Consider the following 14,740-nt stretch of genomic DNA (forward strand, 5'->3'; position numbering starts at 1 on the left):
GTGTTGCTATGATAACATATGCCAGGGATATAAGGCAGAATCTAGCTTCTCTTCTGATTAATATTTCAAGGCAAAAGGAAAACAATGCTCATACAGAGGACATCATATACAATTAACCTTAAAATTGAGTTATTAACTTGGGGTTTGCTGCAGTATAATCACCATATTTTTCTAACTGCAATTGCAATTTTAAGGTAAAAGGTATTGGTTATTCAGAGCTATTTAAAGTCAGAGTCATTTTACTTTTTTATAATAAATAGAATAAGACATTGCCTTCTGGAACATACACTTAACATAATTCCTTAACCCAATAGAGAAATATCAAACTTTGGAACATCATAAACAGACATTTTGCAGTTTTAATAAAAGCTGACTTATATATTCAAATATTGATAACAGTTGTTTACTCCCAGACAAACCTCAACACTCCACTAGCAAAATTTTGATATTCAATGAGGTTTATTATCTAACTGATATGCAGCTTGTACTCTGAAGACTAGCAAAGCATCCTACACAGCTTAGAGACAAGCCAGCAAGACTAAATTATTAGCTTTAGCTAGAGTTGGGGCACTGTGGCTTAGTCCCTAGCTCCTGCTCCTGTGTTCTCCACCCTCCTGTTCTTAGTTTCCAGCCCTGTCTGCCCTGCTCCTAGTTTCAGCCCTGTCTGGTTAAGCTTTCCAGTTCTCCTCGTCACACCCCATACTGACCTGGTTCTATGTCTGCACCATCCCGTTCTGTCCCAGAGCCTTTGTCCTAGTCCTCTTGCTCCAGTCTTCCTTGTCACACCCCATGCTGACCTGGTTCTACACCCGCTCCATGCCGTTCTGCCCCGGAGTCTTTGTCCTCTTCGTCCCTTCCCGTCCTGTCACTGATCTTCACCTGCTCCATCCTGTTCTTGTTCCTGCACCTATGCCATCCATCTTCTGCATCTGTTGGCACTATTGGCGGTCCTTACCTGAAGGACTCAGATTTTTAATTTGCTAGTTAGGGCCAGCCCTTATGTTTAAACCTAGCAATGCCCGGAATCCCAAAGTTGAAAAGAGATTTTCATTTTCATGGACTGTATAATTTGACTTTGAACACTCAAAATTTGCTGCCAAAACTTTGTTCAGCTGTTTATTGTGAGCAATTTCACAAATGGGAAATTCATCTCTTCTTTTTTTTATGTCCAGCACTTGTATCTAGCACTTCTGACTAATTAGATGACCCAGATAATACCGAGAAACCCTTTTAATGAGGCTCACCAAAAATAGATTATCTGTGAAAACACCATTTTTTTTACTGTCTTATAGATAAAAGAAACATGCACATTAAACAAATTATATATTGAAATATGATGCAAAAAGAGAAAAAATAGATATGTCCACTGTGGTTTATTTGAATGAATCGCTGGAACTGGATACATATTCACATCAAAGTTTACATGGGCTTTACAAAGAATGTGCTCAAAAAAGCAAACTATTTTCAATATCATACTGCCATATTATACCACTGCCGCTCCTGACTATGAACCTCTCACTGTGCATTTTGGCGACCTCTCTTAAGGGGGCAAATTTACTTACTTCGGAAATAGTGAATTAGTGTAGTTACGTCCCTTCGCCTGGCGTTAGGGAGAGAAGTACCGCTAGAGTCTATCTACTTCGCTAGCGAATTGATGCCAGGGACCCTTAGTAAATCAGCGAAGTTGCAAAATGACATCACGCTGATGAATTTTCGTCAGTGTTAGCCACTTCTCACTTTAATGAATTTGACCCAAGTATTCTAAGGACCTTTATGCCATTATTTTATACCAAAAACCCTTCAAGGCTTTTACACCCACCAGTTATGCACAGGCCTATAATAACCAGAAATTTTAAAAATCTTTAGTGTCAGCCCAAACAGATAAGATGTAAGACATCCTTTTGTTGTTGAAGAAAAAGAATAACAGGTGAATTAGATGGGTAGGTTGAATAAAACAGAATGAGTAGCAGACAAGCAAGAATAATGGGCAACATAGAGAGTTGGTAAGGGAGTTTTTAGGGGACATTTTTGTGGGCAGTCCTGTTTCTAGCTTTTTTACTAGCTAGCTATTTGAGAGCAAATGGCCGATTGATTGCTATGGGTTATAAGACCTGATAGTAAGTGTGTAATATATCAGTCATATTATATTACTTACCATCAGAGCTATGCAACCTGCAGTGTTATATAGTAGCTATGGGGTCTCCAAGCTAGGAAAGAAGTTCACGGGGCAGCCAGAATGGCCTTTGATTGGGTAGCCTCTATGTGGACTGGCAGCCTACAGTTGGCTCTGTTTGGCAGTACATCTGTTTTTTATGCAACTAAAACTTGCCTCTAAGCCAGAAATTCAAACATAAGCACCTGCTTTGAAGCCACTGGGAGCAACATCTAAGGGGTTGGTGAGCAACATGTTGCTCGCAAGCTACTGGTTGGGGATCACTGCAGTAGCTATTGTTGAAATACAATGCCATAATTCCCCCATAGCCATTAATTGCTGAAAGATGAACTTTAAAGGAGAATTCAACTCTTAATTAAAAAAAAAAAACCCTACCTCCAAACCCTACATAGTCCCCCTTCCATGCTCCCCCCTAACCTAGCTGCTACCCCTGGTAATTGCCCCTAACTCTTTACTTACCCCTCAGGGCAGATTCAGGGCATTTGAGTTCATGGGCGCCATCTTCCCACACTTCGGTAATCTTCGGAATGAGATCGGTGTATCGTTGCATGCATAGTTGGAGCAATCTTGTGTGACGCGACAACTGGGTCTCCCAGTCCCCTCACATTTCAAAACACACTTCCCCATATGTAATAAAAGACAATAAGTTGCCCAGGAGCAATAACCCATAGCAACCAATAATATGTTTGCTTTTAAACAGGTGACCAGTAAATTCTACCTGATGATTGTTCGCTATGGGCTACTGCTCCTGGGCAAACTTAGTGCCTTTTTTTACATAACCCCCAATGTGTTTTGTAAGTCATGCTATATCACAGTATGCAGTTTCTTCCTTTCTGAAATGCCTCTTCCTATGCCAAACTTTTTGAAAACTATAAATATTCTAATTGCTCTGTCTAAAACATCCTACAGTTTGTGAAGATGATGTCAAATCAAATTTTTTCAAAACTGTTTGCTGAAAATAAAACAATCTCTAGAGATAATAATAATTTATGTACGCAGTTTATATACAGTTCACACTGTACCAGAGAATGTTCTGTGACATTAAGGCATATTAATATTGTGACTTCCCTGTGAACCCAACAATTCATGTTTGTTAAATATTCCATAAATGTAGAAATGAACATGACGTCCATAGGCAACATCTTTTTTTCCCTGTGCAGGCTAAAAATAAATAAATATCTATCTATATATATATATATATATATATATATATATATATACATATTTTTTAATAAAGGCAAGAGATGTCATTTAAAATTGCTAAAGTATGTGTAGCATAAATATTGCTGTCTCTAGTTCCTTTAAAAAAAATTTCACGTGAAGAGGGTCATTAAAGATGGTAATTATATAAGCTGCTATGATATTTTGAAAAGACTGTGGCATGGTACAGCCAAGATTGCTGCTGTGTGTTGGGAAATAATTGATTTCTGCCTCTGGTTATTCCACTCATGTTGAACTACATCTTTAGGCCAGAGACACACGCTCAGATTTGGGGAGATTTAGTTGCTCCCGCTCCAAAGAAGAGGAGATTTGTCGCTGGGCAACTAATCTCCCCAAATCTGAGCGTGTGTCTCTGCCCTGTGTCTCTGCCCTAAAGTGACTCCAATCTCCTAAACAGTTTATTTAGTCACAACTAAAATGAATGCCAGTGCCAGTGCACAAATCAGACTGAATAAATTAGTCAGTTATGACTTTGGGCCCAGTTTACTACTGATACACACAATTCATAAAAAAAACTAATTTTACATTTTATTTTCCACAATGGAAAGATTTACTTTCGCAAAATAAATCTCCTTAATTGTAACTGCTTAACAAGAAGGTACTTGATGACTGTCGTTGCCTACAAATGTTCCCCTATTTTCCCCTTTTAAAATAGGAATTTGTTGACACTTCAAACAGTATTCTGGTGAAGTAATCAGTGGTACAACTTTACTCAAAGGCAACATCTGCAAGTGCATTCATGAGATGAGGTAGTTCATACTAATATGAGTGAAATGGGATACTTGTTGGTTTCGCTATGATTTTATGCTGATGATCTTATGCAGTGATATAGCTGTTTGTGAATCTCATGCAATGAGACTACATGGTATCTAATTAATACTCTTTCCACAATCTTGAAATCTGATTGCATCCAAATAATTACATGCATGTCGCATGAACATAAGACTATGGAGATGAACTCCAAATCCCCTGACCATGTTGAAAACATTAAATTCTCCAGCCCCCAAACATACCCACCTTACCCACAAATAAGACTTCACAGAAACCATTTTTTTCTGGGTGAGAGTTGGCCAAAGCTTTATCAACACAACACAAGGCATCATTGCCAGTGTGTAACTAACAAGACAGAGATGAACCCAATGCTATATGCCAGCCACTGTATAGGCAGTTTTCATGTAACAATGAGGTGGCAAGATTAGCTAAACTGTAATTACATATTGATCCCAAGTTAATATAACTTTCTTACGCCGCCACCTGAGACTGTTGGCAAAAGATTTACATTCTTCTAAAATGGAATTATGAAACACAGATTTAATATGAATTCTATAGCATAAATGCCAGGTTCCCTGAACAAATATACAATATTATTGGACACAAGGGACATTACAGCGGGACCCTTCTGCATAATTAACTCAGTGTTTTCATTTTCTTTATTCTGTCGTTTTTTGTCCATGTGAATAATTCAGATATACTTTATATTAACTGTTTGGCTGATCCACCAGTCAGCACTTACTTGGTACCCTGTAGTATTTACTGTATGCAGCAAATTATTCCTGGATTACATTTTTATTTAATTTACTGAAAGACCATATGGCTTTTCTGGAAAAGTCTGTGCCAGCTTGAGTGCAAAAAGTGTATTTGCTGTGTTATACTGCCTAGTTCTTCAAAAGGCCTTGACTTTTTTATATATTTATACAAATCATTCTAATGGATTGGAACCTGTGTTCCCTGTGTGTGCCAAACTCTGCCTGCCCTATGCTCCCTGAGAGTGTTATACTCTGCCTTCCCTGAGCTCCCAGTGTATGCCATACTCTGCCTATACTATGCTCCCATGTGTGTGCATTAGTCTGCCTGTGGGATGTGGGACTGGTAGAGTTTATAGTATTTGGGATTTGTTGTTAGGTGTCACGTGGATTTTATCCTGAAATGTCCGAGCTGAAATAGAATGAGGTAGAAAAGGCAAAGTGTATATTTAAACAAGGAATAATCCTGTATTTAATGCATTAAACATAAATAACGTAACAAACAAAGAGCACCATTACCTTATTGTGCTCTATCACTATATTAACCCACTCCATAATGCAACCCTCATACAAAATGGTATTAGTTCTGCGTGCCATAAATGCAGCCAAAAGGATTAATGCTTTGCTGTCTTGCAAAATGATAAACAGAGTTATAATATAATTGTTTCTGTGATGATTCTATGATGGATTAAAGAAATCAGAATGGACCATTGGAAAATTGCTCCATGTACTTTGCATGTATTGGAGACCTTCTGAGGATTCATTTCCACAGTATAAGGGGCTAAAATGGGCACAGAGCCATTGGCCTTAACCAGAGATAAGAACTGTTCCCCTCTGGGTGCAAGTTATTGCTGCTGTACAAGTTACACAAGTCATGCCCAATGCCACTGATTTTATTAACATAGGCAACTATATGTGCCTCCATTATCTGACTGCACTTACACTGGTATCCTGGGAAGAAATGTTGCTTTGTTGGTTAAAACATGGCTAATTGCACCGATTTGTTTTACTTATTTACCAGTAGGTCTTTCCACCCATTCCGATTAGAAGAAAGGAGGTTCCGGTTAAATTTTCAGAAGGGGTTTTTTACAGTGAGATTTGTGAAGATGTGGAATTCTCTCCCTGAATCAGTGGTACAGGCTGATACATTAGATAGCTTTAAGAAGGGGTTGGATGGATTTTTAGCAAGTGAGGGAATACAGGGTTATGGGAAATAGCTCATAGTCCAAGTTGATCCAGGGACTAGTCCGATTGCCATTTTGGAGACAGGAAGGATTTTTTTCCCCTGCTGATGCAAATTAGAGAGACTTCAAATATGTTTTTTTTGCCTTCCTTTGGATCAACTAGCATGACTCAACTTGATCAACGTGTGCCTATTTTTCAACCTAATTTACTATTTTACTGTGAAAAAACACTTTTTGCATTTTCTTCATGAAATATAGGTTACACAGAATTAACAATGTACATATTTTGATAATTTTTTGTATGGTACCATTAATATACATATCAATTTAATTGCCATTAATTTATATTACATGAATAAACAGTATTAAACAAACAGTTGTAGCTTGACTTCTTTCATCAAATCGATGTGTAACCTCTTCAAATGTACTGTAGTTAGAAGTTAGCATTCCCTTCCCCCAGTCAGCAGTCGTCTCTTGCGTATGATGGATTTTTGGACATCTATCCTGTTAAACAGCAATCTGTTGTGACTAAATCAATTATATTGGTCTGTTGCATGATCTGAAATCCTTGAAGTCAATAACATGCTGAGCAAGGAAATCCCCTAAAGATCTCACCACTTGGTCAATAAATAGAAACTCTGCTTTTGTTTTTAACATTCTGTAACCAGAAAAAAAGGCAAATAGAATAGTTTAAAGTTATCAGACAAATCAGATGTAAATAAATGCTATTATAGAGGCTGTGCATGTATATAGGTTATAATGACAGATGATGTAGCTATTGGTTGACTACTTCATTCTTTGGTATTTCTTTTTTTCATAGAAAAGAACTCTAACAAGCAAAGTCGAGTATTTTATTTGCAATTAACCCAACAAGCCTGGATTTACTGTCTACTGGAACTTTATCACCACTTCTGGATAGAATAGATGATTAGCTGTAGCTCAAATACATTTTAAAAGCTTGCTAGTGGTAATTTGCTGAATAAACAAAAGAGGAGGCAAATATAAATGAATGAAAACAAAAATAAGCTTAATATAGTATGGTGCAGTCTCACTACATAAAACCCCAGTCCAAGGGTTTGCTAATAATTGGAAAATGTGTGAAGTGGTGATGCTTGCTGAAAATAAGAACAGTAGCAAAAATATATGTAATAAATTACAGGTTGTTTATTAGGACATGCATAGCCTGACGCGTTTCGTGCCAAATGGGCGCTTACTCGTAGGCTAGTGGTCTCACCCCTGTACAGACTTTTTGTAGGGGTGATGACCAATCAGATAGAATCACATCATACAAAGCCATTATCCAATGAAAAACACATGTATATAAAACATCCAATCATAGAAAGGCCTTATCCAGAAGAAGGCAAGTGTATATAGGACATCAGGTAAAAACGTGCCTTAACAATCACAAGTAAATAAGATTCCGTTAACACGTAAAGAAAAAAATACTTTCTCAGTATCTTACAAAGAAGTGGATACAGTTTACTATAATGGAGGGTATTGGAGGTGCAAAAAAGTAATAATTATTGTTACAGAATAATGGAACAATAATAAAATAATGCTTACATTTGAAAAAGGTAGAACTATTATGTTTTGGATTAATTCGTAAGACCATTACCCCACACAAACTTTATTTAGCTGCATCTGGAAAGCTTAAATTTAGTTGCTGGGGGTAGACAGAAAAGGGTAAGATGTGGGGTACATATAAAATAAGGTCCTTATACTAAAATGATTAAGGGCAAATTGCATGTCATTTACTATCATGGATTTATAGGCTAGGGTGGGTGGCTGGAGGAAGAAGCAGGTCAAATCGTATTCACTGTTGAGACCATCTGGTATTCTAGCATGTAGGTAAAAATCCATTTCTTCTTCAGTTGAAAACATTTAGGGGCATATTTATTGAGGGTTGGATTGAAAATTCCAATTCGAATTCTCTCATTTTTTTATGGTCAAAACTGTCAGATTCAACTAGGGAACTATCCAATCCAATCTAATTCGATTTTCGAGATTTATCATTCTCTGGCCCTTTAAGAATTCAAATTCGACTATTTGCCACCTAAAACATGACAAATTCACGTATAAGTCAATGGGAGAGGTCCAGTCACCAATTTGGAGATGTTTGTAGCCTTCCTGACATTCAAGTTTTTTTCTGAGAAATTCGAGTTTGGTCTAATTTGATTCGAATTCGATTAGAGTTGGTTAAATTCTTCAGAGTTTGAGATATTCCATTTTTTTTTTAAATAACCCCCAGTCGAATTTCGAGTGTATTTTAATTTAATAGAGTTTAATTTGACCTTTAATAAATGTGCCTCCAAATATCATATGTTTTTTGAGTGACATGATGTTTCATAAACTGCAATACAACTGACGTGGTCTATCTTTTAAAATGTACAGTGTGACATGTTGGACAGACCTCTTGACTACTTAAGAATCATATAAAGGAACACATCTTGGATATAAAGAAAAACATGTATCATGGTCTTAAAAGTCCTAATTCTTTACCTTGCACAATGACAGCAGACATTCACACTAAAAAACAAAACTGTATAACAAAAGATTTTTCCAGCAGGCTTTTTATCAAGAACCAAAATCAAAAATATATTTAAATTAAAGGCACAACACCTAGCAAATACCCCTGTGATTGGATAGTCCATATTAGTAAATGGCTGAAGAGACAAATTTTCCAGCCTTGTCCATAATACAATTCATTCATTATCAATTTACGTCCATATTACACTGTACAGTTTTATAGGGCTCATTTATAAATTTTACACAGTGCAAATGATTCACACAATGAATTTATTTGCCCTTTGTGTTTTTACGTTTATAAAGCTGGGCAAAATTAGCATATTTAGGGGCAAATTTACTTAAGGTTGAATATCGAGGGTTAATTAACCCTCGATATTCGACTGTCGAAGTTAAATCCTTCGACTTCGAATATCGAAGTCGAAGGATTTAGTGCTATTTGTTCGAACGATTTTTGTTTGCCCAAAAAAAGCTAGCAAAGCCTATGGGGACCTTCCCCATAGGCTAACATTGACTTCGGTAGCTTTTAGGTGGCGAACTAGGGGGTCGAAGTTTTTTCTTAAAGAGACAGTACTTCGACTATCAAATGGTCAAATAGTCGAACGATTTTTAGTTTGAATCGTTCAATTCGAAGTCGAAGGTCGAAGTAGCCCATTCGATGGTCGAAGTAGCCCATTCGATGGTCGAAGTAGCCAAAAAAACCATTTGAAATTCAAAGTTTTTTTCCTCTATTCCTTCACACGAGCTAAGTAAATGGGCCCCCTAATGTGCAATATAATGTGGAATTGCTTTTTAAATATGGCATAAACACAAATTGCAAATATTTATGTGCACACTCTGTGTATAAGTTACGCCGCCTGTTGTGGTGGAAAAAAATATTTGCAAAGATTTTTTTTTTTTTTACAAAATTGCCCTTGATGCTATATTGGTGCACCATGAACATGCACTGTGGCAAATGCAAATACATTTGTACTCTATACAGCAAATGACATGTTGTGTGTCTGACCTGTGTTATTTGGTTCTTTCTGTACTGAGAGGTCTGCTTCACATATGTCTTTCAATACAGGCATTTATGCAAATTTCATCGTTCTGCCTTTCTGTTTCCTCTGATTCTTTCTCTATACTTCAGCCTATACTGCCTCCGCTTTAGTTTAAATCCCCAGTCATGACAGTGAAACAGTCAAGAGAATAAGCAGGGAAACCAAACCATTCATAAAAGACAAAGTTGGACTATGAAGCTGCCAAATCAGGCTAATCTGAATTGCAGATTTTATTGGATACCCAACTTTGTTTCACACTTCAGTAGGAGCACAAAGAAGCAGTCCTAAACTGCCACTGCAAGTTTCCTTCATTATTTTGTAATGGTAAATGTATAGATGACAGAAAAGCATGTGCACAAACTGTAAAGTCTCAGGATCTGTGTCTGCCTCATATTGCTCAGGAATTGTTAGGATATATTACTGTATGTAGAATGCCTTTGGCTGTAAAGTTAGGGTATGTTATATAGAATCCTTGTGGCTGGATGACACACAGAAATGATATTCAGAACTTTCTGAGAGTGTAGAGCAGGCCTGAATGATAACTGATAGTAAGTGAGATTCTAGGTGCACTGCCTAGACTAACTGGATTTCAGGAACATCCTTTTTAACTCAATCTAAATTGGAGAAACATCCTAGCACTACGGGAGAACCTGTTTGCTCAATGAGCCGACGGGGAAGTAACTTTTAAAAAGGCTCCTGTAGCAGCTGCTTGGAAGAGGCAAAAATACAATTAACTCCTATCCTGCTGGACTGATTCCCAAAAAAGAAACAGACAAATTAACAGCTCTGCCCTTAGAGGCTAAGGGGTAGATTCACTAACTCACAAAGTGGCTAACACTAGCAACAATTCACCAATGTTGCCATCTGCACGGACATCGCCAATTCACTAACAGGCACAGGCCGCCGCTAGCATTCGTTTGCACTCTATCGTCAGGCAACTTTATGCTCTGGAGAGAGGTCGTTACTCCGCAAATATTCAGTAAATTGCAGATTTTACTGAACGTTTTTTCTTTCGCTAGAGTTGACTTTGCCACCTCAGACCAGGCGAAGTGCTAAAAAGAAGCTACTGTATGTCCTGAAATTTCTCAGCTGTGCTATCCAAACGTCATCTACCTTTCCACCTTGTTCAGTGATACCTGCTCAAAGCAGAAACCTGTATGACTTACCTCCTGAGTCCTGGCCGGTTCTGCAGAAAACAAGAGATTACACAACTGAAGTGGAGGGTCATATTAGCACTCTAGAAGAAGTTACTGCTCCGCTGCCAGACAATCTTACTGCTATTGTACAAAAAAATGAAAGACAGAACGAAATCGCCAGTGCTCAGTCTCACGCATTGACCAGCTGCCAGACGCATCCTTGTGCCTACGCTCAGTCCAACCCACATTTCCATATTCTGGCATAAATAAAAAAAAACATATTCATTCACAAAAAGAAAAGGAAAAAATGCCAGCGCACAGTTTGCCTTTAATATTATTACTACAAATGAGGTGTTAATACCAGACTTTGGCCAAAATATGTAAGCTCACGTGCCACGTCAAGGCCCCTCATTGTACCATCAGTCACACTGTTTCCTCTGGGACTTGATTTTAAATGCTCTGCCAATTTAGAATGTCAATAGTGTAGGACTCACCTACAAATGAGGGGCCTTGACGTGACACGTGAGCTTACATATTTTGGTCAAAGTGTGCTACTAACATCTAATTTTTTGTTATAATTATTTTTAAAGGCAAACTGTGAGTTCTCAATTTTTCTTTTCTTGCAAAAAATTAAAGATCTTGAAGCCTCAGGTCTCTGAGTTTGGTTTAAGCAAGTTAAAGTCTCTTAACAACTCCCCACAGACAACAGTTGGTTGGCAGCACCCAATATGGTCCTATAATATTCACCTTCTAAACTGACAGTAGCTTGGTGGTGGGCCTCCCTTTCAAGCAACAGTCCAGTTTGCATAATGGGCTCCTACAAAGAGCTGAAATATACAGGGGATGTAAATATTCTCCAAAAACAACATTCCTAATGAAGAAAGTGGTGCAAGTGGGGCGGAGAGAAATGCTTTTTTGCAGGCTGCCGTTTTTTCTTCTCAATGTAACTGAATGTATCTCAGTGAGATATGGGTTTTTACTATTGAGTGTTGTTCTTAGATCTACCAGGCAGCTGTTATCTTGTTACCTTCCCATTGTTCTTTTGTTTGGCTGCTGGGGGGGGGGGGAAGGGAGGGGGTGATATCACTCCAACTTGCAGTACAACAGTAAAGAGTGATTGAGGTTTATCAGAGCACAAGTCCCATGACTTGGGGCAGCTGGGAAGTTGTCAATATGTCTAGCCCCATGTCAGATTTCAAAATTGAATATAAAAACATCTGTTTGCTCTGTTGAGAAATGGATTTCAGTGCAGAATTCTGCTGGAGCAGCACTATTAACTGTTTCATTTTGAAAAAAAAAATTTCCCATGACAGTATCCCTTTAAGCATGGTAATAAAAATTTACAGAATGCATACTAGAAAATGCCAGATGCATACTAGAGAGAGAAGGATGATAGAATATTATTTCTTATGTAATGAATGGAACATAAGAGAGCAAACACAACAGAATTTTAGTAATTCTAACGGCTCATTTGCAAAACACCCTAGTGAAATATAGCATGGATATATCCCCCATTTTCTGCTATCTAGTTTTCCTAAGCATCTGTCAAATAATAGCTTATTACACTAATTACATGTAGATATTAAAAGAAAAAACAGATGCACATGGCTGCAGGGCACAATATGTTGCCACAACTTTAATAAAAACATAACACAAATTGTTGGATTACGTTGAAAGCAAAAGGTTAAATTTCTATATGCTATTTATTCCCTATGTATTCCAAACTCTCATATTTAAATTCACTTTCACCCTCTTACACTCACACATACTCTCACACATTGTCTCATACTCCTATACTCACACTTTCTCTCATTCTCCTATTCTCAAGCATTCTCTCATAGTCTTCTACTCACACATTTTCTCATGCTCCTATACTCACACATACTCTCATAGTCTTCTACTCACATATTCTCATCTCATACTCCTACACTCACCCATACTCTCACATATTCTCTGATACTCCTATACTCACATATACTTTTATAGTCTTCTACTCACACATTCTCTTATGTGATAATGTATTTATTATGTTGTATAAAAAACGGCGGGATAATACACCACACATTGCCACACTTCACTGTGTAAAAAATGGGGCAAAAAACTGAACTTTTACATGTTTATTCTTATGTGACTTCTGCTGGTAGCAATGTAAAATAACGGCGTCAAAGCTGGGGTTCACATGGTGTAAAATTAAACACACCTTGATAAATTTACCATTTATTTTACCCAGCTTTTTACACTGTTTTTTCAGTGAATTTACACAGCACAAGAAGTGTGCCCCTTACACTCACACATACTCTCATTCTCTTCTACTCAATGTAACTGCGTAACTATAGAGGACAAGGGGCCCGGACTGCATGTTAAACTATATTTAAATAAATTAATACATTGATAATTAGTCACAGCGATATATGTTTTTTTGGGCAATATTAGACCAAATGGTGTATTGCACAGCTACAGCAATAGAGCACGGGTTACATTGGACTCTAACACAAAAAGACAGGGCCTTCACTAAGTGTAAGTTATGAAGGAATGGTGTAGTTGAACTACAACAAACATATGCTACTGTGCATTAAAGTAAAGAAAGGATGCCAGTGGGTTCTTGCAGCAAACAAACAAAATAACTTTTACTGTCCCAGACAATAGATCCACAGGGTTATACTCATGATCCACAGAGGCAATTAAAAAAGGTATGTTAGAATGCCAGGACAGGTAAGCAGAGACAGCACAATGTGGCACCATGTGGAAGTAATAGGGTAGTTGAATGTTCACCTCTAGGATGGAATGTCCAGGCATATTACAGTGTGGCAAGACGTGGTCATAGGTCATTAGGCCAATAACTCAAACAAGAAAATTAGATAACTAGATACATGGGCACCTGTCCAGCAATTTGGGAGATTATGAAGTGTAGGGATTTAAAGCCATAGGAACAAAGTAAACCTGTGTGCCCCTACAGTAATTATTGTAGGTGTTTTTTTACACTCAGCTCTTGTCCTATGCATTAAGGGGCAGTGATCATGGCATGGTAGTGGCCACTTGCTGTGAAGCAGCAGAGGTGGGCTTAATACTCTACTGATTGAGGAGATAAGCTTGAACTTAAATGTTAAGTGTTATTAACTCCTGGTAGTTTACATATGGTTGTGTATGGTTCTGCTGAACAAAGTCACTAGTGATGGGCGAATTTCTTCAGTTTCAGTTTCAGTTTTCAGTTTTCAATTCAGGAAATTCGTGCAACTGCGAAAAATTTGTGAAACACGTTAAATTCAATGGGCGTTGACGCACAACGGTTTTGACTCGTGCGACATTTCAGACGCACGTCCACATTTTTATGATTTTGGCGAATTTCCACAAATGTATTCGCCGGTGGCGAAACACGGAAATTCACTGCAAATTCACGCCTGATGAATTTATTTGCTGATCACTAAAAGTTGCTGCTGTATTCCAACAAGGTGTCTGTATTAGTAACAAAGTAACATAGTAAGTTAGGTTGAAAAAAGACATACATCCATCAAGTTCAACCTTTTAACTCTATTTTAAACTGCTAGTTGATCCAGAGGAAGGCATAAAAATCCAATTTGAAGCTTCTCAAATATGCTTTAGAGGGGGAAAATATTTCTTCCTAACTCCAAAGTAGCAATCGGACCAGATCAACTTGTACTATGAGCTATCTTCCATAAACCTGTATTGCCTCTGTTAAGATATGCATGATTGGGTGTGCTCTCATACTGATCTTCTTGAAGAAAGAGAAGCATGGTGTCTGTGTGCAGTTTCTCCTCTGTCTAAAGGAAGCTGCAGGCTCACGTAAGATTGAGCTTGATCTTAAGCAGAATGGCAACTTGTTATGGGCCCAGGAAAGAGGAAGGAACCCGATGAAGCAGGCTGATATTTGATGGAGATGAAAAGAACTATGAACTATGGGAGATAACGTTTCTAGGCTATT

Source organism: Xenopus laevis, chromosome 5S (genome assembly GCF_017654675.1).
Source record: "Xenopus laevis strain J_2021 chromosome 5S, Xenopus_laevis_v10.1, whole genome shotgun sequence".
Lineage (NCBI taxonomy): Eukaryota > Metazoa > Chordata > Amphibia > Anura > Pipidae > Xenopus > Xenopus laevis.